General features: G+C 45.5%; 1 protein-coding gene and 1 long non-coding RNA gene across 4 annotated transcripts in view; one reads left to right on the top strand and one right to left on the bottom strand.

Moving 5' to 3' along the window:
- Positions 1-26,891, bottom strand: part of LOC146808464 (transient receptor potential cation channel subfamily M member 2-like) — a 1,747,278-nt gene that overhangs the window by 537,669 nt on the left and 1,182,718 nt on the right. The window lies entirely within an intron of this gene.
- On the top strand, positions 19,483-26,528 carry LOC146808466 (uncharacterized). The gene is made up of 2 exons (XR_014967996.1): positions 19,483-24,728; positions 24,879-26,528. It is a non-coding gene; the product is annotated as an uncharacterized LOC146808466 (long non-coding RNA).

Here is a 26,891-nt window from a genome sequence, read left to right as displayed (position 1 = left end):
CAGAATGAACAAGGAGCTCCGCAGCATGTACAGTCCATGCCAGCTCAGCAACAGTCCATGCCAGCCTCACAACAGCCGATACAGTTTGTGCCAGCTGCACCAGCGCTGCCTGTTGCTGCCACACAAACGACAACACGACAAATGTATCAGACCGCCCAGTATGAATATCCTGAGTATCAACGTTACGCATGAACAAGCCTAGAGAGGGAAGTTGACTTACCCCTTATTGAGATCCCTGTAGATCAAGAAGGACCTTATGTGCACAGTGAATTATTAGGTCAAGACAGAAAATTCTTACTTGATACAGGGGCAAGTCGAACCACAATAAAACGTAGTGAAGTTCCAGGGGCACCCCTCTCAGGCTCTCAAAATGTTTCCCTTGGTTTTTCAGGAAAGCCTATTGTTAATGAAGTATCACAGCCACTTCCACTTACGATTGGTCCCTTGACACGAACTACAGATTTATTGCTTACCAAATCATGCCCAGAAAACTTGTTAGGTATAAAGACACTGAAAGCCCTAGGGGCTATTATATGTTGTTCTCCGGAAGGAGTAAGATTGTTTTTACGTGATTTCAAAGGTCACTATGTGTCCAGAGACATGGATCATCGATTGCAGACTTTACCCGCACATTTATGGGCACAAGGCCCTACTGATGTTGGTTGCATGAACATTACACCATATCGAGTCACACTAAAGGCAGGAGTAGTACTACCACGAATGCGACAATACAAGTTACCACCAGATGCTGTAGTGGCTTTACTGAAAATCATTGACGAGCTTATTGCCCAAGGAGTGGTTGTAGAAACCGACTCCAATGTATGTAATTCTCCGATAATTCCGATTCTTAAACGAACTGATCCAATGGCCCCGCCAGTATATCGACTGGTTATTGACCTGCGCGAATTAAACAAATGCATTGTGCCACAATTTCCTGTGGTCCCCGATATCTCATCATTACTGACAGCCATTGATTCACAAGCTGCATTCTTTACAGTAATTGATCTCAAGAATGCCTTTTTCAGCGTCCCCATAGATCCGGAAAGCCAATACTTGTTCGGATTTAGTTTAAATGGACGAAGCTTTAAATTCACACGCGCTCCTCAAGGATTTACAGAAAGTCCCAGCATCTATAGCCAAGCACTGAAACGAGAACTTGACAGTATCCATATGCCAGTTTGCACCGCACTGCTTCAATATGTCGATGATCTGCTGATCACCGCCCGAAGCGAACATGAATGTGAAAAAGCATCACTGATAGTTTTACAATTTCTAGCCGAAAAGGGGCACAAGGTGTCCCCTTCTAAGCTGCAATTCTGTGTACCGCGAGTTGTTTATCTTGGACACTCGCTGTCCAAGGAGGGAAGGCAGCTTACACCCGATCGCATCCAGTTAATTGCTAACATGCCAATACCCAAGACACAAAAGGAGGTGCGGGCTTTTATAGGCCTCACTTCATACTGTAGGCAGTGGATCCCTCAATATGCATTTCTAGCAAAACCACTCATTCAGTTGACAACACAGGAGGCAGCCACATCGACTGTCCTCCCTTGGACTCAGGAACACACACTAGCTTTTGAAAGCTTAAAGAAAGCTCTATGTCAAGCACCTGTTTTAGCGACACCATGTTACTATAAACATTTTACACTCTTTGTTACAGAACGCGAAGGTACTGCTTTGTCAGTACTCACTCAGGAACAAGCAGGATCACGCAAGCCATGTGCTTATTTCTCTAGTACATTAGATCCCGTAGCTCAGGCTTTGCCTGCGTGCCTGAAATCAGTGGCAGCAACAGCTTTAGCAATCAGACAAAGCGATGCCATAGTGTTAGGACATCCGTTGACAGTACAAGTACCACACGCAGTAGAGGTTCTTGTGAACCGAACGCAAACACAACACTTGACCATAGCAAGACTTACAGGATATGAACTAACATTGTTTCAGCCACACATAGAAATCAGACGTTGTAATACATTGAATCCTGCTACACTTTTACCTGTAATCGGAACAGACCCACTAGCTCATGATTGTGTTGAAGTTATTACAATAACGACGAAACCCAGACAAGACTTAACAGACGTTCCATTGTTAGATCCAGACCTAACGTTGTATGTAGATGGATCATGTATGAGAACAAGTACAGGAGATTTAGTGGCCGCGTATGCAGTCACAACAGACACTGAAGTCATTGAAACAAACTGTATAAATACTTTGTCAGCCCAAGCAGCAGAGCTTATTGCTTTGACACAAGCCTGTATTCAAGCCACAAATAAGAAAGTTAACATATACACTGATTCACGTTATGCATTCGGAGTTGTACATGACTTCGGGGTGCTTTGGCGAGAGAGAGGTTATTTAACTTCTCATGGCACCCACATTCAGCACGGGTCCCTCATTCATGCTCTGTTGGACGCAATTCATCTGCCCACTGCTATATCAATCATGAAATGCAAAGCACATACGAAGGTTACTGATATCATTTCTCAAGGCAATGATTTAGCCGACAGAACAGCTAAACAGACTGCTCAGAATCGCACATCCGACATGACAAAGCCAATAGTTCCGACACCAACACATTGTATGACGATTAAGGATCCCGCACTTGACATAATTGACATACAGACACATGCTACAGCAGAGGAAATAAAGAAATGGACTGAACTAGGAGGGATCCAAACAGACCAGGGATGGATGACGAAGGAGAAATCTGTATGGTTTCTTCCTGACTCTATGGTCCAAGCTATCATAACTACGATTCACAGTCCGGCGCATTTAGGAGAGAAAGCTATGCTAGACAGCATTCAACACATTTGGTTCAACAAACATTTACGAGCAGCAGCTAAGCAAAAGGTCCGTACCTGTATGATATGTTGTCAGTTTAACCCAGGTAAAAGCATCCCAGTAGAGCAGGGTGGATTTCAGCCTCCTGATCACCCTTTTGAAGTCCTCCAGATGGATTACATCCAGATGGAACGATGTCGAGGATTCAAATATGTTCTCGTAGTTGTCTGTGCTCTTTCCCGTTGGACTGAAGCATACCCAGTATCAGATTACACTGCCCCGACTACTGCCAAGCAGCTAGTTCGAGAATTCTTCCCACGGTACGGTTTACCACGTGTTGTCTATTCAGATAACGGCCAGCCTTTCTCGTCCGAACTGATGAAACATGTTTCACTCTTGCTAGGATATCAGTTGAAGTTCCATTGTGTCCGACACCCCGAGGCAGCAGGTCTCGTGGAACGACATAATCAAACTTTGAAAATCAGATTGTCTAAAATATGCAGGGAGAAGGGTGTTGATTGGGTAGTAGCTTTACCAGTTGCACTCTTTTACATGAGAATGGTAGCACACTCTCGGACAGGGCTATCCCCTTATGAGGTGATCTTTGGTAGACCACCAAATATGTGGGGGACGCCTATACCCCGTAAAATAACTGATGTTGACTGTAATATGCTGACAGATTACCTGGCTTCCTTGATGTCTGCACTACAATCTTGTCGTTCACAGGTAGCTGCAGCCTTTCCCGACAACACTGAGGTGAAACCCCATGACGTAGTTCCAGGGGACCTCGTGCTTGTGAGAAATTTTGACCGAAAGACTCAGCTGGAGCCCCGGTGGAAGACCCCCAAATTGGTCCTGCTCACCACAAGGACAGCCGTGAAGATCGAAGGAAGAAAAGGATGGGTGCATTCAAGTCATATCAAGAAATTTCATGGACTTCCTTCGGATGTAAATAGCCCACTTCGTGTGTCCTCACCCATTGACTCAAAACTACCTTTGGCTGAGGCTACCAGTCAGGAACTCTATAGACTGAAACTCAGGCCTAAACCGTCGGACGATTTGATTGTTTAAGTCCTCTCCAAGGTGAAGCGGTTGAATCTGTCTTCGACATGTATCCCTTAGACCTGAATCATGAGAAATCGCGAAAAATGTTGAAACGACACGCGTATTGTAAATCCCTGCGTAGCCACTGTATAGTGACGTTATTAATTTTGTTTTTCTTGAGTTTTATAGTAATAACTGCAAGTATATTGTTGCATATATATTATCCTATTTCTAAACATATTTTCAATATAACTGATGAACATTCTTTTAGTGACCTACCCCCGCATGAATTGTCCTATAGACTTGCGCTGCGCAATAACACTTTCATTAGTATGTTACATCATTCCCATCAGACTAGTAATGCTACTAATTGTTGGGTGTGTGGCCGACTCCCTCCCTATCAGAATTATAAGGGAGTTTTGCCTTTCTTTCCACATCCGTTTACACATAATGGCTCCTGTGGAGCATGGTTTAGTTTAATCAATTCCATAGACTCAGACACAGCAGTTTATCAAGACCATTGGGTGTGGGGAAATCTGAACCTAGTTTTACTCAAAGTCTGTTATCCTGATAAGGAGGGTCGCCCCAAAAGAACAGGAACTGATCTAGAAAATGAAGTATATGGATTAGGTAATTTTACACCTAATCTCATGATTCTGAATGTCGAATCCGAAGTTGAACTAGTTATGCCCACCATGTCAGTATTCCCAGCAAAGGGTGAATTGTGTGTAAGAAAGATTGGTTCCATCCATATGGGCCATAGTAAATGCACTACTATAGTAGAATTCAGTGATCAAGGCAAATCTTCATTTAGAGCTTCTCGCCACTCCTACTTCATATGTGGCCAAACTGCATATATGCGTCTACCTCTAGATTGGGATGGTACCTGCTACATTGCATTCCTTTTGCCACCCGTTTTCCTAGCTCCTCCTGATTATTACAGAAATATTCATTTAGTACACAATAGAGAGCGGAGAGATCTCCCAATTGTCGATTACACTGAGACGGCATGGGATAAGTATGTAGATTTTAATAAAGGCATCTTTCCCTATATAGGTACAATTTCAAATAGTAAACTAATACGTAGATTAACTAAGACTCTTGAAGCTGTAGTGAATGAAACTATTGCCGCCCTAGGCAACTTGACAGAGGAGCAATCTGCGATGAGGATTGTTGTTCTTCAAAATCGTCTTGTCCTTGACGTCATCTTGGCCGATAGGGGCGGAGCTTGTAGGGTCATCGGATCAAGCTGCTGCGTATTCATACCTGAGAATTCGCCATCTGTATATAAAGCTATCACTCGCCTTCATAAGATTGTGATCCAGATACACCAGAATCCAGGCACTTGGACTTGGTCTGGGTGGTTTTGGAGCGTGATATCAGCCTGGGGATGGAGAGTTCTATCCTTCCTAGGTATTTGCCTTCTTATACTATTCAGTTGCTGCTTATGCCTGCAATGTGGACCAGCGATTTGTGGTCTGTGTGCCACATCGTGTATTCCACATCAAGGTTTACACTCAAGATCCCGGAAGAAGAAAGAAGAAGAAATGATGCTCCATGAACAAATCGATGGATTAATGAAGATTGATGTCTCTTGATGGGCAAGTAGGGGACAAGGAGGGAATGTGGAAACATGGATTTTTCCGATCAGTTATGTCCCCTATCTTGGACCCCAACGGTTCTATATGCATGTTACAAGTACATGTATGTTCCCTCTAGTTCCAGTTTTTAAGACGCAAACACATGTGCGTCCACCGTCAACATGTCCTCTGTCAGATCCGCCATGAATGGGCTGGATATTCGATTCCTAAGTATGAAAGGCCACCGACTTTATATGGCTCAGTTACTCCATTTCGCAGTACAGGCGAATAGGCCCCGATTCTGCCATCAAGCTTTTCCTTGCTCTCTGCCTCTGACAGCTTCAGCTTGAGTCCGCATCTGTATCCATGAACTTTGTCCTACTCCCTGTGCGGCTAACGGTGCCTGCCTCGGCCAGTTTTGCCTGCCTGCCAAGAACTGTATTTCACCTTCGAGTTATCTGCTTTGCTCCTCAGCCGATGCATTCCTGTCTAGTAGTTTAGGTAAACATTTCCTTCAGCTACCGAGCAAAGGGCCCGGCCTCTCTGTCCTCATGCAAGTAATTCATAGCCCTGTTACCATGGAAAGTTTCTGCCCCTTGCATCTCATATAGACACTTAGACGCTTGTACACGCACACACAGTCAGTATAGAATAGATTTTGTCCGAGAGTCCTTCCTTTGTGGATAACATAGTTCTTTAAACATAGGATGTTAGATATGATTTGGGATTAGGTTGACTTGACCCCCCAGACTTCTTGTCTCCACATGTAGAGCTAAATGTCAAGTCCCCTTCACCCCCTAGTTGTACGTCAATCATACGTCATGCTGCTGCGCGCGCATCTCTGCCAAATATTATCTTATAGATCCACCTATGTATGACATCATAACCAATTATGTTTCTTTTTACTCCTCATTACGCCCATTTTCGGTTACGCATGTGAATTACCATTTTTCTTATCAATTGTTACGCCTTCTGCATTTGCTTCATTGTAATGTACATTCTATAAAAATGATTGTCTGTCAATAAAGTATTGTACTTCACTTCCTGAACCCCCGTGGTGACGGAACATGAAGGCCGCGACTCGAGTCGGCCATTTTGGAATAAAGCCCATTCAGAAACCTCTTATACCACGGATTCTGCCTCTTATTTTACTGAGCTATTTTATTTAGATTCCGTATCAAATTCAGTCCCGGTAATTAAATTATTTACCACAGCAACATGCGCACCGGTGGCGGTTAAAGGGAGGTCCTAGGGAAACGTGATGCTAATGAAACCTAAGGAATGTTACACATTAGCATTCCCTTGCAGCCTCTCCGGAGGAGGCAGCTCGCGACTACCGGGACCAGAGGTTGACGAGGGCTCTGCACGCGCCCTCGGTGAGGCGCGCGGTTGGGCACTGTCCTCCCAGCGACACGGATGGGTAAAGAGGAAGGGGCAGCAGCGGGGTAGAAGGGAGACCAGGTTGACAGCGTTTAAATGTGAGTATTCCCGTCCGGGACGGTTGACAGGAAATTTGTGAAACTTGGACACCTCCCCATAGGCCCTCACTGCAGGGGTGGGGGGCACCATCCACCAGGGGGGCAACATTCAGTATAAAGCCTACGGGTGTCGGGTCACTCATCTCAATGTGCAGGGGGTCCTCCTTATCTAGCGTTGCGACACTGGTGATCCCGCCGTAGCCACTTACATGTTAACGGGTTTTAATAACGATACCAACTTGATCTTATATAGCACTTCAAACCACACTTTTGCTGTTTCTAAGCAGAGTCAATGACAGATGGTACTATTACCAACTGATGGAACCTACTGTCGGACGGATGGGAGGCTGGGTGCACGTCACTTACTGGAAGACACTCTGGACAGCCAGGACAAGAATGCCCCTTGACACGCACCGTCGAAAGATCTAGCAAGCAACGCTTATTGCGCGCGTCCTCTTCTCAATAAGTGCGTAACACGTGTGCACGTATTGTTTCCAAACTCATTTGGTTAATGTGGCGAGGGTTATACCGAGAGACACGTTCTAATGTTTTTTGCAATTCAGGTTGCATAATATGCCTTTGTCAAAGATACAATAACGTTAAATTAGACAAGATCGCAGTGTGTTTATTTTATTTATATTGCGCAGTGTAAACTCGCGCCACTGGCGTATGTCTCATGGCAGGAGTAATTTAGAACAGGATGCAAGGAATGTCTCTTGTCAACGTTGTGCTCTGGAACGAAAAAGCAAGTCCCAGTGTATGCCTTATGTCAGACACACTTTGTACTGCTTTTGTAGGCTGTTGACAGCGATGCCTTTTTTTGTCAGACAGTGTGCTACGTCAGCGCACGTTTTATTGATTTCTTGTATCATGTACCTTCAACAAAGACCTGCTGCGCACCAATTATGAACAAGCATTGGCCGCGCGGCCGTGAAAGTGACACTGCCGCGCGGCCCGCGAAAGTGAAAGTCATCACATCGCGATCAAGCACTGCGAGGAAAGACACATGGCGGCTGCGCGCGTGCACGTGCACGCAAACTTTAGGCCACAGGCAGCACTTTGAAAATCCCACATGTAAAATGTGTCTCCGAGCCAGCGCATGCGCTGTGCTCAGCGAGACCTAAAAACCGGGAGAACGGGGCCTGAATCGGGTTACTGTAAGAGAAAAGGGAGAGCTTTCTAAAAATTTAAACCGGGAGAATGGTGCCTGAATCGGGTTACTGTCATGCAAGGGCTCTGCAAGTGTGCTGCTGTATGATCGGTTATTTGAAACGGATATACACATTTTGTTCTCATGTTTTATAAGCACAAAGTGCAATGGCAGGCAGAGGGAGTGTGATACAAGTGTTGTGCACTGGCCTGCAGGAGCAGGTTGCTGGCAGTGCACATGCCATGTTACACAATACTAGGCGGTACTAGGCAGGACCTGTCAGCTGAAAGCCCCCAGGAATCGGGTTGGTGCGTGTAGGAAGTGGGAGGCGGGAGACTAGGCTTGGAATCGGGAGGGTGGCATATATGTCTCTGTGAACACGTTCTGACCTTCCTTCTCGCCTAGTGACTGCATCCTAATCAGCTCAAACGGAAACGGAGAGAGTCCGTTTGATGTTCTCACATGCCACTGTGATCTAAAATGCCCCAAATTGCATGATGTTGAGCTGAGGCCGTGACTTAAACTTCACCAGGTGCAGCAACAGAAGTAATTCCGAAAGAAACTTTAGTCATTTCGTCTCTGTTAAAAAGCCACTAAAGGTACTGAATGACAGCTGGGCATTGAACAAGGTGGAACAGGATATCAACTTACCCACAATCCTCTGTACAATATATGCATACCCATGATCCTTTCAGGTTACAGCCAGCACCCGATTCCTCCTTCTTAAATGAATCTGTCAATTTATTTAGAACAGTTATTATTAGGATAAATATACCTTTCTCTCGCAAATCATTTAACTGAAATTCATTAACTATGAATGGTGTTGACCTATTAATTCAGGAATTCCTAATGAAGTAATATCCTTTTATTCTGTGATATTTGTATGAACTATCTTAGATTTACTTCCACTTTGTGTGGTGAGTAGGGGTGGGCGGAATTTGCGAAATTCACTTTTGCAAATTATCGCGAAAATGTTAAAAATCTCCGCAAACACGCCGAAATATCGCGAAGATGCGGAAGTTTTTTCCCCGCCCGTTCGCGGTATTTTCTGCGTGGTCGCGGCTCGCCAACTTACCCATGCGGTTGCTCGCAGGCGCGGCCATCTTGTTTTCACTTGTCTCGCGGTGCATGATCGCGAGAAGAAAGACGTGATCGCGCGACGCATTACGTTACTGCGGGCGCGAACTGTCGCGAGACAGCGCAAATGGCTACCAACAGTCCAACATCTCGTGGAGAACGCGACCGGATCGGGAAAACTTGTCGGCGAACGCGGGGATTCAGGTAAGGCGATCGCGCGCACGCGAGAATGTATTATTTTACAGCGCGAGCAAGAAAAATTATCGCTAAGCTGCGGAATGCGGAAATTGACATTCGAGCTTTCCGCGGAACGCGAAAATGCCAAATTATCGCAATTTCCGCGAACGGAACGGAATTTTGGCCCAGGCCTAGTGGTGAGTGAAACGCTCGGTAATGGATCAGTTTCTGGAAAGGTCTCCTTGCGTCGGAGACCTGCGCAATCTGTGTAAAAAATTGATGAATAAGAGGGTATATTTTGAGGAAATGTTCAGGTTAAGTGTTTGAGCTACTTATTTTCGTTCAGTTATGCGAGTCCGCTTTGTACCATATTCTGTTTAGTTACTGCAGAACTCTGTCTGTTTCAGCACACACTACACTAGCACCAAAGGTATCGTGTTTCCAGCAGTGGCCAGTGTTGCCAGATTTTTAGACCCGTCCCAAGGCCAAAGCCACTCAAATATAAGCCCAAAATAGGCCCAATCTGACCAGTTTCAGCCCAAAAACCATCCCAAATTAGCAAGTCTCCAATTATGCACAAATTGTCATCAGAAACAATTTTAACGACAAATATACATTCTATTAAATATACAGATGGTGGGAGGGTGTTAACTGGGCACCTGCCTTAATGCTATTAATTTTTAAGACCAGTTCTCACTGTGACTTCTAAGAGCCCCTGCAGCTCCACTCTGCCTATTTCTTAAAGATTCAGCTCCCCCCCCCCCCCGAAATCAGCTCCAGTTCGAGCGGCAAACAGTGTGCGTCAGTGCGCGCCTTGGCATCAGCAACGTGGTGAAGCATGGAGTGTCAGATCCATGCCAGGACAGTGGTAAACAGTCTAACGCGGTTCTGCCAGCAGGTGCGTGCGAGGTTGGGTGGCCCCTGCATGACCGTTTTCGAAGCTGGGCTGGCCTACGAACAACCGATGTGGTCCGTTTTGGTTTGGGTGTTAAAATACTCTTTACCTCCGTCAACTTCCTGGCATCTATCAATATTCATCACTTCCTACAAATGCACGCGCCTTTATCTCCCTGCCCCAATCTCCACTCTGTCTATTGCTTAAAGATTCAGCCCCCCCCTCGAAATTTTTTCTTACACCCCCCCCCGAAATTTGGCTCTAGTTGCGCCTCTGACTCACTCTCACTCACCTGAGGTCGGGCGTCGAAGTCCGGACTCAGCAACTGTGGGTGCCGCCGGGCGGCCTGCTGCTGTGCTGCGTGACTCCAGGCTGTGCCAGGATAGACAGCCCTGGGGGACCCCCACATTGGCCCGCAGTTCCCGCACGCACACGAGTTGACACAAAAACAAAGCTAGGTGACCCCTCTGGGTGGTGTGTGTGGCGGTCCAGCGCGCATGTGCAAAATAAGAGTGAGTGCACCTACAGTACAAAACGTAACAAGTTAGCATTCTGCACAACATCACGTGCGCCGTCATGTTCATGATGCATGCCTGCTGGCTGGTTGCTGCGCTAGGGTGGGCGGGGTCATGTGCGCACAGGCAGGCCCAGGATCGGACCTCCAATGAGTAGCAGTCTCTCAGCGCACGCTGCGCTCTCATTTGCCACTGACAGTGACTGCCACCATAACGCCACGGACTCCTCGCGGTCGGCGCCCGCCCAGGCCAGTAAAATTATGCACACCCTTTTAATTCTAGCCCAAAAAGTAGCCCCCCGCCAGGCATGGGTTTTTCCCGCACAACTGGGAAAAATGTCGCCCAATTGTGCGGGAAATAGCCCAATCTGGCAACACTGGCAGTGGCGCGGAAGAGGCGGGACCCAAGTAGGTCATCCGCTACCCACAATTCATTGTGCTGTAGCTGTATAGGAAGGTTTCAGACTTGCTGACGCAGGATTCGGTGCAGAAGAGGCGGGACCCAAGTAGGTCATCCGCTAGCCACAATTCATTGTGCTGTAGCTGTATAGGACGGTTTCAGATTCCGAGAGACTCCGTAGTCATGTTCTCTGTGTTGAGGAACCGCTCAAGTTACTGAATGACAGCTGAACATACAGTAGGTGGAACAGGATATCCGCTTACCCACAACCCTCTGTACAATATATCTATACACATGATCCTTTTTACAGGCTGCTTGAAAACAAGCCTGAGCGCCGGCTCAACATCGGTAATTCTGGGAAAATAAAAATCTCCCTGTGCCTAATCAAAAAATAAATGTCCGTCTGTAACATAACTGGTGATCTTTTAAAGTGCTGCAATACCTTTGGCTCAAGTTTGCGCTATTTAAAATGACAAAAAAAACAAGCCTGTCCTGCAATAGGCGGATGGGAGAACGGAAGTGTGATGGCCAACCAAAATGTTCACTTCGTGATATCGCTGAAAAGAGAACTAAACACACAAAGGAGGGCCTTTGTCAGAAATGGACCAATAAGAAGCCAGCATTTCTGAATGCTGCAGCTAACAGCCAACGGCAATGGGTGCATTTGCCAAAGCCCCACAGAAAAATACAACAGGTCATCGCTAATGCTTGACCTAAAAAGTGGAATGTGACCCACGACCGAAGTTGAAAATGGACCCAGAAGACTTAGAAGTGCGGGGACTCAAATAACACCTCAAGATAAGTATCCAGGAATACCACGGAGGCCGTGTGCAGAGTGAATACAGGACTGCCTGCTCAAGGTAATTCAACAGGGAAGTCGCGGTTGCAGTTCTTAATAAAAAAGGACCCTTCCAAGAAGACGTGGAAGACACCCTGTGGAAGATGGATGGTTTGAAAGTCAGCCCACCCATGGATACCCAGAAGACCAGATTACCTGCACCAGGGGAGCCTCATGCATAAGTACGAAGTGATGTCAGAAACCGCCGTAGACTACAGTGGAGGATTTATCTCAAGGTGCTGCTAGCGTAGAGGCTAGAAGGTTCCGGTGGAGTCTAAGGGTAGATTCAGGAAGAGAAGTACCTGCAAGCAGAGTGGATAGAGTCTATGCCACTCAGGAGTGACCAGGAGGCATGGAAGACAAGTGCCCATCAATGTTGGCTGATGCAGGGAAGTTGACTGTGACATTGTCTCTGCATCTGCGAGGACCAGGCAATGCTGTGGAAGAAGAGGAGCTGTGTACGAGCTGTCCCACATCAGAAGTCAAGAGCCAGGGGTCGGTTTCCGGCGGGAATACCAACAAGCCTTGGCAGGGGCAACAACGTAACAGAAGACATAAGGTGCAGGGTCGGGACTAGCAAGGTCCAAGAGACCCACCACAAGCAGGTAAGTCAGAACAGGCCCGAGCAAGCAGGGGAGCCCACTGGCATTAGAGTAGACCCTCGGACGGACCATCTAGGCCGGAGACACACAAGTCACAAAGAACCTTGAGCAGCTTACTAAGGATGCAGCCCATGGTGCAGAGAGTGTGGTGATCTTGGGAGTAGGAGCTGCTGGAGGCAGGAGCTACTCGGACCCTGCAGATCTTTGGAGAAGAGAGTCACCAAGCCTTGGCAACTGGAAGTCGACGCGGTGCACAGGGGTATGGTCCCAGAGGCTCCGACAAGGGGCAGTCGACCTCAGACCTGGGGAACTGGGTTCGAGTCTCGGTAATGACGCTGAACATCCTGTGATTCTGGGCAAATCACTTAATCTCCCCGTGCCTAACAAAAAAAAATAATGAACGTGTGTCCTCATGTAACGTAACTGGTGCTATGTAAAGCGCTCTGATACCCGATTGGATTCGGGTCAAGTTCGCGCTATATAAAACTCTGCAAAAAAAAAAAATGAATGTATTTATTTTCTCTCATCAGGACTATTGGCCGCTACTTTGACCTTCAGACCCTTTTACATTTTAATGTGATTGGTGAAGGTGAACACGGAGGTAAGATGACGTTTACCATACCTCACCATGTTCCTGCCTGTTTCAAAGTTAAAATCCTTCTTTCTAGTTAGGACCTGGGTTATTGGTGGTAGAGGTCATTTTGGATGAGTTGTATCTGTGATAACAGCGCCAATTAGGATGTGCAAAGAAGTAATGGCATTGTCTGATATCCGATTTTCTCTTTGCAGTTAGAACCTGGATTTTTACCCTCCAGATGAATTGATTTACTTGGAAGTCTGTGGGATGCTAAAACTTGTTTATGATTTTCGGTAAGTTGTGTATAATTCTGTGACTCCTACTAGGCCTTGGCAGGGGACTAGTATAGTATCTGTATATCTATCTAGTGTTGTACTCAAACTAGGTGGGTTTGTCGGTCTTCATAACTGGTGGCATTGTGTTTTCTCTTTAATCGGAGCTTTGGTATTTCCTTTTATCAGAATCCAGGTCTCTAAGGAATACGATTAAATTCTGGAACCAATTGATTGTCGGATATTGACTGAGTGAACAAAGATAAAGAAGCCTCTGGTGAGACTAATTGATGGTCTTTTTATGTATTCTTTCTGGTATATTTACTTATAACAAGAGAAGATAAGAAAATAAACCTTCTCTTTCTTTTGCTTTCTCCTCCATTTTTCTTTTTCATTGTCCTTATCGTTTGCTTTTTTCTCCTTTTTACTTTGGTCTTGATACTAAACACGGTTCTTTTGTTGTGCACACTCGGTGTACTACTCTCATATAATCCCTTTTCTTATGGGTTTTCCCATTTTCGAAGGCCTCAATACTTACTGTTTGTGATGAAAAATTATACTGAACTTCCTACAGAGTATATGGTATGGATTTAGTCAAAAAAACAATTTTTATCAATGTTTATGTATTAGATTTATCGTATATCCACATATCTAGTGTCTTTTCTTCGTTGTTTAAGGCATTTTTTGTGTGGCTACATATAATTATTTTAGACTTTTTATATTTTTTTGATTTTTTTGATATTTCTTGATATTGGTTGATGGTTGTGCCGTCCATTTGAGGTAATGAATTTGAGTGTTTCAGATGCATATACACAATATGATGTCAGATTTTTTCTTGATTTTTTTTGTTTGTTGTACCGTTCTTTCACTGTAATGAATTTATGTGTTTTATATGCTTATACACTTAATTATATATGTTGTCTATATATGTTCATGTGTTGTCTTATGTATTAGGTGTACTTAGTGTGTTTTTATTTGTTTACTTTTTCAGCCCTGACGAAGTTCCATTCGGAACGAAATGAGTTGACTGATGTCCAAATTTTAAATTGAAAATTCAATAAAGGATATATTTTGGAATACATTTGGAATTCTCGGACTTCATCCTGGTACACCGTCCTTCTTATGAATCTTTCCATCTGGTTTGCAGTGGAGTTATAAAGTGCGGCAAACTCCGGATGTGGTTGCACAGACAATTTATTAATTTGTTTACTTAGAAACTGAGGTGCTGAGCTTTGGTCAGCCGCATTTTGTCTTTCTAAATTGTGTATTGTTGGGCCGTTTTGCACTTGTTTCTATTGTTATAACGTGTATCTTATATCTAGATTTTGATATTCTGTATAATATGCCTAGATTTTTGGATGGTCATGAGGAACTAGCTTTGGACTTGTTTGGGGCTAGCACCTCAATAATGTAACTGCCCAGGCAGCAAATAGTGTGACAAGCCTCAAGACATTTCAGAGGTTAGAACGGCTACGCAAACAATAACTTAGTGGATGGTGGGACGGGGTGACCTTAGAGCAGTATATGAAGAATGGCAAAATCCCAAGGGGATTGCAGATACTGATCTTTCACAACCTTCGAAGATTTAAGTAGTGATCTACTGAAAGAATGGGAATGTAATCTAGAAGGGGCTTCAACAATCATGATGCAGATTCTAGTAAGACACGTTGCTGAAAAGGGAGAGAAATTACAGGCAGAAATTGAAACACTCGAAAAGGAAATTAATAGTATGTCACAAAAAGATATGATCGGAAAAAATTATGCAATTTTAAAGCAGGTGATGGAAAACCATCAGTAATACTTTTTTTTAAAAATTAACATTAAAATCCGCAGCAGTTACAGCAGTCGTGATCATTAGGCATAACGTAATTATACAGGGTACATATAAGGGCACCATAAGCGATCATCATCACAACAAGGGTAAATTTGCTCAGCGACAAACCCAACATAAAGCATCGCACAGGCCCCCCACCGACCAGCCCGAGACCCGAGGGCTCCAACCCACACAGTACATGATTAGGGGTTTCCCAGAGCTCCGGACATTCCCTCCCGTGCCCAGGTTGTCCATTAAGGCCTGTCTCTCTCGCCGGAGTTCTACCGTGGGAGATGTACAGATGTCCCCCCGATACTTGTTCCATCGTCCCCATTTGTTATCCCATTTTTGGGGGCACCCCCGACCTTTATAGACCGTCTTCTCCGCCACCATCGATTGATCCATATATTTGGCCCAGGCGCTCAAGGATGGCAAAACGGCAACCCCCCATTTCTGGGCAATATTTCTTTTAACTAGGACCCAACCCAGCGCCGCCCACTCCTGCTCCGTTTGGGTAAGGTCTATGTCCTCCCACACGTTAAGGAGACACAACTGAGGGGAGGGGACCACCGACTTCCCGGTGGCCCGTGCCATCTGACGGGTGACTTCTGTCCAGTAGTGTTGCATGGGGGGGCAGGACCATAAAATATGTGTGAACGTGCCTACGTGAGAGCAGTTCCGGATACAAAGCTCGTCAGGACGCCGACCTAGTTTGCACAATAGGACCGCATCAAAATATACACGGTGCAGAACTTGAGTTGAACCAGACGGAGTCGCATCGATATCGCCACCTCCCGAGGGGAGGCCAGCGCATCTCTCCACACCTCGTCTGACATCTCGCCCACATCCGACTCCCATCTGACCCGTAGCTTCTGCATCGGGTCATCTCGGTTATTGATTAGCTTTTTATATGTTAGGGAAATCGCCCTGCGGTCCATTGGGTCAAGCAACAATCTGTCTTCCAAGGGCGAGTAGGCTGGAACAGGAGTCTCAGCGGGCAGTACGCCGCCTATTGCATGGCTAATTTGCACGTAGCGGAACTGCTCAGAGGGAGCAAGTTGGTATTTAAGCAGCAGCTCTGCGAACGTCGCCATTCTGCCTTTAACCCACATGTCCCCCACTGTAGAGATGCCAATGAGATCCCACTTATCGAACCCCGCATAGGTGCTCAGCCGTCCCAGACAATCCGGTTCCCATAGCGGAGTGGCCTTAGTCAGCCGCCCATCCCACCCCATTCGCTTCTGGAGAAGATGCCAAATCTCCACCGTTCTAGCCGTGGGTCCAGTAAGACCTAGTTTCTTCGGGTTTGAGTATAGTGCCCTGTTATATCCACCCTTCCCCATGAGCCAGCGGTCATTTCGGAAGCTAGGGTCATCATGCGCCCCGAACACCCACTGGTTGATCGCGATCAGTTGTGTGGCCTGATAGTAGAGGCGTAGGTCCGGCAGACCAATCCCACCGTCGTACCAGCCCATAGTTAGTTTCTGCATTGCAATACGCGGCGTTCCGGTATCCCACAACAATCCCCGCAGTGTGGCATCGATCTTTAAGAAATAGGCTTCTGGATAGGATAGGTGTATTCTGCAGGGCATAGAGGAAACGGGGGAGCGCTAACATTTTGAAGAGGGCTGCCCGGCCTAGGAGTGTAAGGGGCAACGTTTTCCAGTGGATCACATCAGATTTGAACCGCTGCAGAGGGCCCTCTAGGTTTCGCACATAGAATAATGTTGTATCCAAGGTTATGAAAACTCCTAGATATTGGAAGCACGGTAGTGCCACCGGTATAGTATACCCCCTAGGGCTGAGCGGCGGATCACCCCGAAGTGGGTACATCTGGGATTTGGACCAGTTGATCTGGTATCCTGAGTGGGCCCCAAAGATATGAAAAATATGCAGTACCCGCCAAAGTGATCGCGCGGGGGAGGCCAGGTACAGCAAGCTATGGTCCGCGTATAGCGAAATGCGGTCTTCGTGATCCGCCGTCCATTTGAGGCCCCGAATTTCGGGGTCCTTTCGGATCCAGACCGCCAGGGGTTCCAGCGCCAAGGCAAACAGGAGCGGTGACAGGGGGCAGCCCTGCCTCGTGCCGCGACCCAGGGAGAAGGAGGTCGAGCGGTGATTATTGACTGATACACAGGCCGTAGGCAGGGTGTATAGTAGTCTGATCCATCCGATCAACCCAGGGCCCAGCCCCACCCGGGCCAAAACAGCAAATAGACACTCCCATGCCACCGTATCAAACGCCATCTTGGCATCCAGCGCCAGCAGCAGCGCATCTTCCTGGAGTGTCGCCGCCCGGCCCAGGGCGCCATGGACTCGACGCAGATTTCGTGCGATGTTATGGCCCGGCATGAACCCCGACTGGTCCGGGTGAATCAAGGCCGCGAGGTATGGGAGCAGTCGATTGACCAGCAACTTAACCAGGATTTTGGCCTCCACTGCGATTGGGAAATGGGCCTGTACGAAGCACATTCGTCCGCTGGTTTGCCGGGTTTGCGGATTACCACTATCGTGGCCGTGCGGATTTCGGCCGGAAGGGTGCCGGTCTCATAGCACTCCTTGTATAGGTTTTGCAGGTGGGGTGCCACCTTCAGAGCCATATTTTTCATCAGTTCGATCGGGATTCCATTGGGACCCATGGCCTTTCCAGAGCGTGTATCTCGGATGGCTGTGAGAATTTCCTCTAACGAGATGTCTGACTCAAGCGCCTCTCGGTCTTGCTGGGAGAGACAGCGCACCTCAAGGGTTGCGAGGAGGTCTGTTGCCCAACCGGCCTGCGAGTCTCGCGGCGGGGTATATATTTGCTCATAGTACTTAGCAAATGCTTTGGCTATATTTTGAGGGTCGGTGATAAACTTTGCGTCTGGCCCTTTGATCGCTCCCACCCATCGCGCCGCCATTTCTTTCCGCTCCAGCCATGCCAGCAGTTTACCCGTGCGTTCTCCCAGCTCATATATTCTGTGTCGGGTGGCTAGGGATCGGCGACTGGCCTCTTCATAGAGCAGTTGTTTATAATCTTGTCGTTTTACTTCGAGTAAGTGTGGGGCGTCGTGGGCCGGGATGTGTGTATTCCCCTGTTCGAGCTGAAGTATCTCCGCCTCGAGCTCGCTAACCCACCGTCGTCGTTCAGTTTTGTGTCCCACCATCAATGACAACGCTCTCCCTTTAATAACTGCCCCGTAGGCCCCCCACAATGTCACCGCCGAAGCCACCGACCCCTCGTTTTCTTCAAAATAGCAATCAGTGTCGTGTCGCAGAGATTCTCTAATGTGCGGGACTTTCAGCAACCATGGCTGAATCCGGATGGGGCCCGGCTGTCGGTCCAGGCTGGTCCCAAAAGAAGCTATGACCGGGGAGTGATCGGAAATCCCCCTTGCCAGGCCCGAGGAATCTGTGAAATTATGAATATCGTGCGCGAGAGTGAACAGGTAGCCAAGCCGTGAGTGACTTCCGTGCACTCCGGATTGAAACGTATAGAGCTTTTCTCAGGGGTGTGACCACCTCCAAACGTCCACCAAACCGAATGCGTCTGCGAACTTGCTCAGTTGCGAGCCCCGCGGATCGCTCCCTCGGGGTGGGGTACTGTCCATTGTATCGTCCATCGTCAGGTTAAAGTCGCCACCCACAATCACAGCGCCCTCCGGCAGGGTCAGTAGAAGGCCTGGCGGTGCATAGACCGAGAGCAAGGTAAGGGCCTTCCCTTCCCAGCTTCCCGAACAGACAACATATCTACCCTGAGGTTCAGTGTGAGTTGTGTGTACCACATATGGGCAGCCCTTTCGCAGGAGAATTCCCACCCCTCGAGAACCCGAGGTAAAGCCCGAGTGGGCAACCATACGGTATCCCTTCCGGTCTAGGGCCTGACAGGCGTTACCTATGAGGTGCGTTTCTTGGAGCAACACTACGTCAACACTATGGCGATGTAGGTAGTGCTGCACTATGCTCCGCTTAATTTTATCGCCCAGCCCGTTAACGTTCCAGGTCATTAGACAGTCTCTGAGCCATTGCTAGTTGACCTCAGTAGCATCGTTCCTGAACGGTCGAAGTGAACCCCGTATATGGTGACCGAAACAGTCACCCTCAGTGACGACACCCGCAATCCCCCGCCCTTTCTGAGTAAGCCGGAGAGGAGACTTGACGTCCCTAGGTGAACATTTAGTACCCCATCCTGACTAAAGGTATCGTGCATGACTACTGCAGAAGAACATTGCAAAACAACCCCCCCATTAAATGCAATCCCACAACATACCCATCCCTCCCTGCTACCCTGCAGAACGGGGCTAGATCATTAAGTAACTCTGCTTCCAATACTACGATGCCTGAGGTCCCTTTAGGGGAAGGGGCCTCCTCCTTTCAAAAAGAATTGGTGAAGTTAAGAATAAGCAATTGCCTACAACAAAAAAGATCTACCAAAACAAGGAGGGGAGGGAGGATGGCAAAGGACAGATACAAGAGGGGGTTCAGTGAACAAAACGAATTCAAGCACGAAATTGAAGAAATAACTGCAATGAGTCTATGTACTGTACATGATTTTAATGTCCATCATAGTGTGAATACTGATCTTAAAATTGTCAATTTATCGAATAAAGTTTGGGTACTGAAATTTAAGGATTATTTTTCAAAGAGGCCTCACGACCCGGGGGACAACTAGTGGGGATTGCCCTGGGACACATACCATTCGTGATATTCGTGACGTACATTGTTTATTGACCCTTCACAACGAGGAGGATCAAGACATTACCTCCGTTCTCAGAGATCTTGATATTTCCCAAAATGTAAGTGTTGACAGTGGACTCTGATATAACAGACTCCATCCTAAATCCAAGTTTATACCTATGCATTCCTACCATCGCAATATCGATGCTTTTTATGGAAAAGTTACAGAAGATCTATATGACTTAGAAACTCCTAATACATTTACTTCTAAGGTTTCCCATAACATCACAGCCTCTGAAAGGATGGTTCTTAAAAGACTTAATAAGGACCCCAATATTGTAATTAGAGAATCTGGTAAAGGTGGGAATGTGGTCGTGATGAACCATACGGACTATATGCAAGAAATTTCTAGACAGCTCAATAACAACCTGTATTATCGGGAAATCCGTAACAATCCTGTCCCGACCATTACCACCACGATCAATGCCAAACTAATGGAGTGGAAAGAAATTGGCCTTCTGACAGATAATGAATGTAGGTACCTGTGGGTAGACTGTCCAACCTTTCCTTGTATTTATGTCTTACCTAAGATACACAAGGGCGGACAGTTTCCCCCAGGTAGACCCATTATTTCTGGCGTAGGATCACCTACGGAAAGATTGTCCCAATATGTGGATTTGAGAATTCAGAAACACGTCCCTAATTTACCATCATAGATTAGGGACAGTAAAGATATTCTCATGAAGTTTAAAGACTTCGATTGGTCTGAGGAGCTCATGTTTGTTACCCTCAATGTAGAGAGTCTCTACATGTGCATAGACAAGAAATTTGGGATCAAAGCGGTCCAATCCTTTCTGGATAGGAAGGATGCAGGACTGTTTGATTACAATGAAATGATTGTCTCCATGATTGACATTATCCTATCCAACAACTTCTTCCTTTTTGACAACCGCTGGTTCCAGCAGGTACATGGGACTGCCATGGGCTCCAAGTTTGCTCCCTTGTACACCTGCCTCTTTATGGGGTGGTTTGAGAGGGAGCACGCTTGGGGCAGAGGTGCCTCCCCCTGGACTAATTACATTGTGTACTGGGGAAGGTACATCGATGATATTTGTTTATGGTCTGGTTCAGTGGAACACTTACATCAACACCTGACTTTCTTAAATGACAACATTTATAATATTAAATTCACAATGATGTACAACAAGGAACGTATTAACTTCCTTGACATGCAGTTTTACATTCAACAGGGTCAGATACATAGCACCCTCTTCAAGAAGGAGACCTCTTGCAATTTTGTAAATTCTGTATTGCACGCCACTAGTGCACACCCCAGCTCTGTAAAAAACAATATACCCTTTGGTGAGATGACAAGGATTCGGCGAACTTGTAGTGAGGAGGAAATATTCAAATCTCACATTAGGGACTTGAAAAATAGGTTCACCAAGAGGGGATACACAGAGTCCTTGATAGAGCTGAATCAAGGGCGTGTAATTTGAATAGGAATGATACACTTAAGGACAAACCCATTACTGACGGAACCAATCTAAAAGCGAGATTTATAACCCAGTATACAGTAGATAGTGGTGCCATTTTTAACATCTTTCGTAAGCATTGGCACTTACTGACTGAAATTCCGGGACTCAAGGACTCTATTGAGAATAGACCATCCATTACATACAGGAGGGGGGTATCTTTAAGAAATTCCCTCTGTCTTAGCTATGTGACGACACCAAAAAAGACACACAAGGCTACCGGCAAAACCCAGGTTTTTTTTTGTATGTGGCATATGCAATGTATGCCCTTTTGGTAGAAATATGACCCAGGATTTCTGCAACACACCAAAAAGATTTAACATAGGCCATTTTTTGAACTGTAACACCACACATGTGGTCCATATTCCGGGCTGCAGATGTGGTACCATTTATGTTGGCAGCATAATTCGCTGCCTCAAACTGAGAATACAGGAGCACAGACGGGCCATTAAATCAATGGATGTCAGGTATCCAATTACTAATCACTATTCTAGTGAACATCCAGATGGTTTGACATTTTGGTCCCATGCAATAGACCATGTACCAGTGCAAACAAGAGGAGGTAACAGGGATCTGTTACTTAGACAGATGGAGTCAAGATGGATTTGTCGATTGAGGGCGACCCGTTTGGGGCATAACACCGATGGGGAAATGCACTATTTTTATAGATACGATTGCAACTTGCATCTGGGAATGATTTGGATTAGGTGAAATTGAAATGATGGTTGATCTTATGCATTTTTGGAATATGTGCTATATAATACATGTCTGATCACCTAGACTGTTAGATACTAATGACCTTGTCCATTTTTCCTACCTTTTGGCAAAATCTATAGTTTCTCCCCTATCTATCTCTTGTGCTTTTGTTATTGTGAATAGATTACTAGAGGAACAACTATACTTTGTGTATTCCTCCTCCTTGTTCTTACACATTTGTACCTCAGCACTTTTACGGCTTAATTATAAGTTTGAACTCTTGGGACAGTCAGTACCATTAGATTGTCTACACACTTGCCCATTCCTTGCAGGTAATGTCAAGACGGGATTGCTTTATTTCCTCTTTTGTTGTGGATGGAGTGTTTGAGACCTTGATTTTTATGTGATACTGAGTATGCATCTAACCACGGGGACCGGCGTCTCTACACGTGCAACTACTTGGTGACAGTGTACTGTCATATGGGCGAGGTCCCCCTGGGATACTTCACTTATTTTTCATGGTTGACCCCATTGTCTGTCCTTCAGGGATTAACATTGAAACAGACTCTACACAAAAATCCACATTTATTAAAACAAATACGTTTTTGTTTTTTAATGCATTTTTATTTCGGCGGAGCCGCTTCATGATCTTAAAAATGCTGGCATGACATATTCATATCACGCTGCGATAATTCTTCAAAGATGGCCCTACACAGTTTCGCCTATGTCATAGACGTAGTAGCTCACGAGATTTGAAGAATAAGGTGTCTTTCTCTGTGTTGAGTACTAACCGGCAAAACATTTACATCACGTTGCGGTACTACTTTAAGGATGGCCGTACGCAGTTTCACCTATGTCATAGACGGAGTAAGTTACGAGATTTGAAGCATAAGGTGTCTCTCTCTTTGTTGTGTAGTAATTGGCAAAATAATAGATTTAGGACTAATTGAGAATTTAAAATATGCGCGTTTGGAATAGTCGAATTCATCATGAACAATTCTCTTTATAATGGCAAACAACTTATTTAGTTCGTAGTTATTGTTTGTGAGTTACCATTCTAATATGGCGCCCGCGAGTTCCTGCAAAAACACGTTATTAATGATGCCGTCACGTGGGGTGGATGTTGGGTCAGGAAAGCTTTATTTAAAGCAGACTTAATATGGCGCGTCTTTTTGAATGTCCGGATGAGGGACTGCTACCGCGAGCTTCGACATTGACAAGGTAAGACTTGAGGGGTGGGGGTCTCAGGCTTCCCGGTGCGTGTTACTTATATTCACTTTGGTCTTCAACACCGGGTTAGACATCAGTTCCCTGTGTTGCACTATTTGGTGCCTAGATGATGCATTTATTGATGATTCCTTTTTGAGATGATCTGGGACGGGACCCCTATAACAGTATCCTTGGGTGGTTCCTGGTACATATGGCTGTATGGACTATGAGGGTTCGCCCTCACCTTCTCTGTTATGCAAATATGGGCCACTTGCCCAGGAAGAATAGTTCTTACACAATACACTGACTTTTTTGCCCGTATATTATGTCGCAGAACTAGAATGAGATGTGCGTCCTGGTTAAGGGTTATGGGTTTTCTATTTCTCATATTGTGAGATCCCACTTTTTAGACATGTCGTATGCTGAATGGCTTTAATTGTGGAAGCAATGGGAGACTCAATGAATGTATTTATTTTCTCTCATCAGGACTATTGGCCGCTACTGTGGCCTTTAGACCCTTTTAAATTTTAATGTGATTGGTAAAGGTGAACATGGAGGTAATATGATGTTTTTTTACCGTACCTCACCATGTTCCTGCCTGTTTCGAAGTTAAAATCCTTCTTTCTGGTTAGGACCTGGGTTATTGGTGGTAGAGGTCGTTTTGGATGAGTTGTATCTGTGATAACAGCGCCAATTAGGATGTGCGAAAAAGTAATGGCATTGTCTGAAACACAATTTTCTCATTGCGGTTAGGACCCGGGTTTTTGCCCTCCAGACAAATTGATCTACTTGGAAGTCAGTGGGATGCTGAAACTTATTTATGATTTTCGGTACGTTGTGTATAATTCTGTGACTCCTACTAGGCCTTGGCAGGGAACTAGTATAGTATCTGTATATCTATCTAGTGTTGTACTCAAACTAGGTGGGTTTGTCGGTCTTGATAACTGGTGGCATTGTGTTTGCTCTTTAATTGGAGCTTTGGTATTTCCTTTAATCAGAATCTAGGCCTCTAAGGAATAAGATTAAATTCTGGAACCAATTGTCTGTTGGATACTGATTGAGTGAACAAAGATAAAGACGCTTCTGGTGAAACTAATCTATTGTCTTTATACCTTCTGGTATATTTACTTATAACAAGAGAAGATAAGAAAATAAACCTTCTTTCTTTTGCTTTCTCCTCCTTTTTTCTTTTTCATTGTCCTTATCTTTTGCTTTTTTCTCCTTTTTACTTTGGTCTTGCTACTAAACATGGTTCTTTTGTTGTGCACACTCGGTGTACTACTCTCATATAATCCCTTTTCTTATGGGTTTTCCCATTTTCGAAGGCCTCAATACTTACTGTTTGTGATGAAAAATTATACTGAACTTCCTACCGAATATATGTTATGGATTTAGTCCAAAAACAATTATCAATGTTTATGTATTAGATTTATCGTATGGTCAGACTGATTTGCATATGGCCATGTTTGAACTGGGGTGGTGGAGTGAGCTAAAGAATGATGGATTAAACCCAGATCAGTTGACTGGGGGTGAGTGTTTGATTTGCTCAAACGCTCCGTCCATCATCCCCTTTGGCATCATTAGATTTACCGTATGTCCACATATCTAGTGTATTTTCTTCGTTGTTTAAGGCATTTTTTGTGTGGATACATATAATGATTTTAGATTTTTTGATTTGTTTGACATTTGAGATTGGTTGATAGTTGTGCCGTCCATTTGAGGTAATGAATTTATGTGTTTCAAATGCATATACACAATATGATGTCAGATTTTTTCTTGATTTTATTGTTTGCTGTGCCGTTCTTTCAATGTAATGAATTTATGTGTTTTATATGCTTATACACTTAATTATATATGTTGTCTATATATGTTCATGTATTGTCTTATGTATTAGGTGTACTTGGTGTGTTTTTATTTGTATACTTTTCAGCCCTGAAGAAGTTCCATTCGGAACGAAACGCGTTGGCTGATGTCCAAATTTTAAATTGAAAATTCAATAAAGGATATATTTTGGAATACATTTGGAATTCTCTGACTTCATAGTGGTGCACCGTCCTTCTTATGAATCCACAAACTAATGGCCTTGTTGAATGATTCAGCAAGATATTGAAAGGCATGATCATGGGACTCCATGAAAAACTCAAAAGAAGATGGGATGTCCTTTTGCCATGCCTGCTTTTAGCCTACGGACAGGTGCCTCAGAAGGAAGTAGAGTTTTCCCCTTTAAACGTCTGTTTGGCCATCCTGTTAGAGGACCACTTTGTCGTGTGAAGGAAGGCTGGGAGAAGCCTCATCATGAACCCAAGCAAAATATTGTGGATTATGTACTAGACCTGCATTCCCAGATGGCAGAGTACATGGGAAAACATCCAAAAACCTTGAGGCCAGCCAAGAGCTCCAGAAGCTGTGGTATGATCAAAAGGCTGAACTGGTGGAGTTCCAACAGGGCAGAAGGTATGGGCTTTGGAGCCTGTGACACCAAGGGCCCTCCAAGTCAAATGGACTGGTACTAGCCCTATCCTTCAGAAGAAATGTGAGGTCACCTACTTGGTAGACCTTGGCGCAAGCAGGAGTCCCAGGGGGTGATCAATGTGAACCAGCTAACATTTTTCTGTGACAGATTGGTTACTGATGAGGATCACAAAGCATACAGTGAACGTCTGTCTGATCCCCTCTCTTACAGTCCAAAAGATGGGTCAATTGATGGAGCGGTCTACTCAGACACCCTCTCTGCCCAATAGCAGGCTGACCAATGGCAAGTCCTGCAGCACTATGCCGAGGTCTTCTCCTTAAATCCTGGTCAGAAACCCTGGTGTACCCTTGATATGGACACTAGAGACTGCTTGCCTGTAAAACCAAAGATATATCAGCAGTCTGACCAAGTTACGGGGAGCATCAAAGCAGAAGTAAGCACGAAGCTGGAGATGGGGGTTATTGAACCCTCTGAGAGACTCTGGGGAAGCCCAGAGGTGTAAGAGAGAAATAAGATTTTTTGTGGACTACAGATGTCTCAATACGGTCACCAAAACGGATGGTCACTCTATACCCAGAGCTAATGAGTATTCCTTGTGTATATAAAATGTTTAGTTTGTATTACCTTCTTTAAATTATTTTAGATTGAAGTGTATATAGTAATTTTCACCTTGCATCTAACACCTTATTATGAGTTTGGCGGTACAGGAGCAGGACCGCCTCGCTCCCGTACCACCAAACCCATGTATGAACTGCCCGTCAAGTCAGGAGTTTTCTTCTGTCTGGCGGCCAGTTCTTTGGCTTTCCCAGTGCGGTGCCTATTAAACAGGCCCCGCAAAGGGAACGTCAAAGGCAGTACCTGCATGACATGGACAGCTGCAGTCCATGCCATACAGGTACTAGGGTTAATGCATACAGGGGGGCACATGTAGTTCACCCCTGCATGCAGCCATATGGCTGAGGCATCAGGGTTTCCTCGCCACCGCACCTTTCAATTCTGTCGTGCTGCCACGAAAATTGTGGCGGTAAGGAAACTCATAATATGCTTAACGGGGCTGCATCAGCCCTGCCAAGCATATTGCAGCCTCAAGACTGCTGCACCACCGCAAGGGATCTCTCATCCCT

Source organism: Triturus cristatus, chromosome 8, assembly GCF_964204655.1.
Source record: "Triturus cristatus chromosome 8, aTriCri1.1, whole genome shotgun sequence".
Classification (NCBI taxonomy): domain Eukaryota; kingdom Metazoa; phylum Chordata; class Amphibia; order Caudata; family Salamandridae; genus Triturus; species Triturus cristatus.
This window is presented reverse-complemented; position numbering and strand designations above follow the sequence as displayed.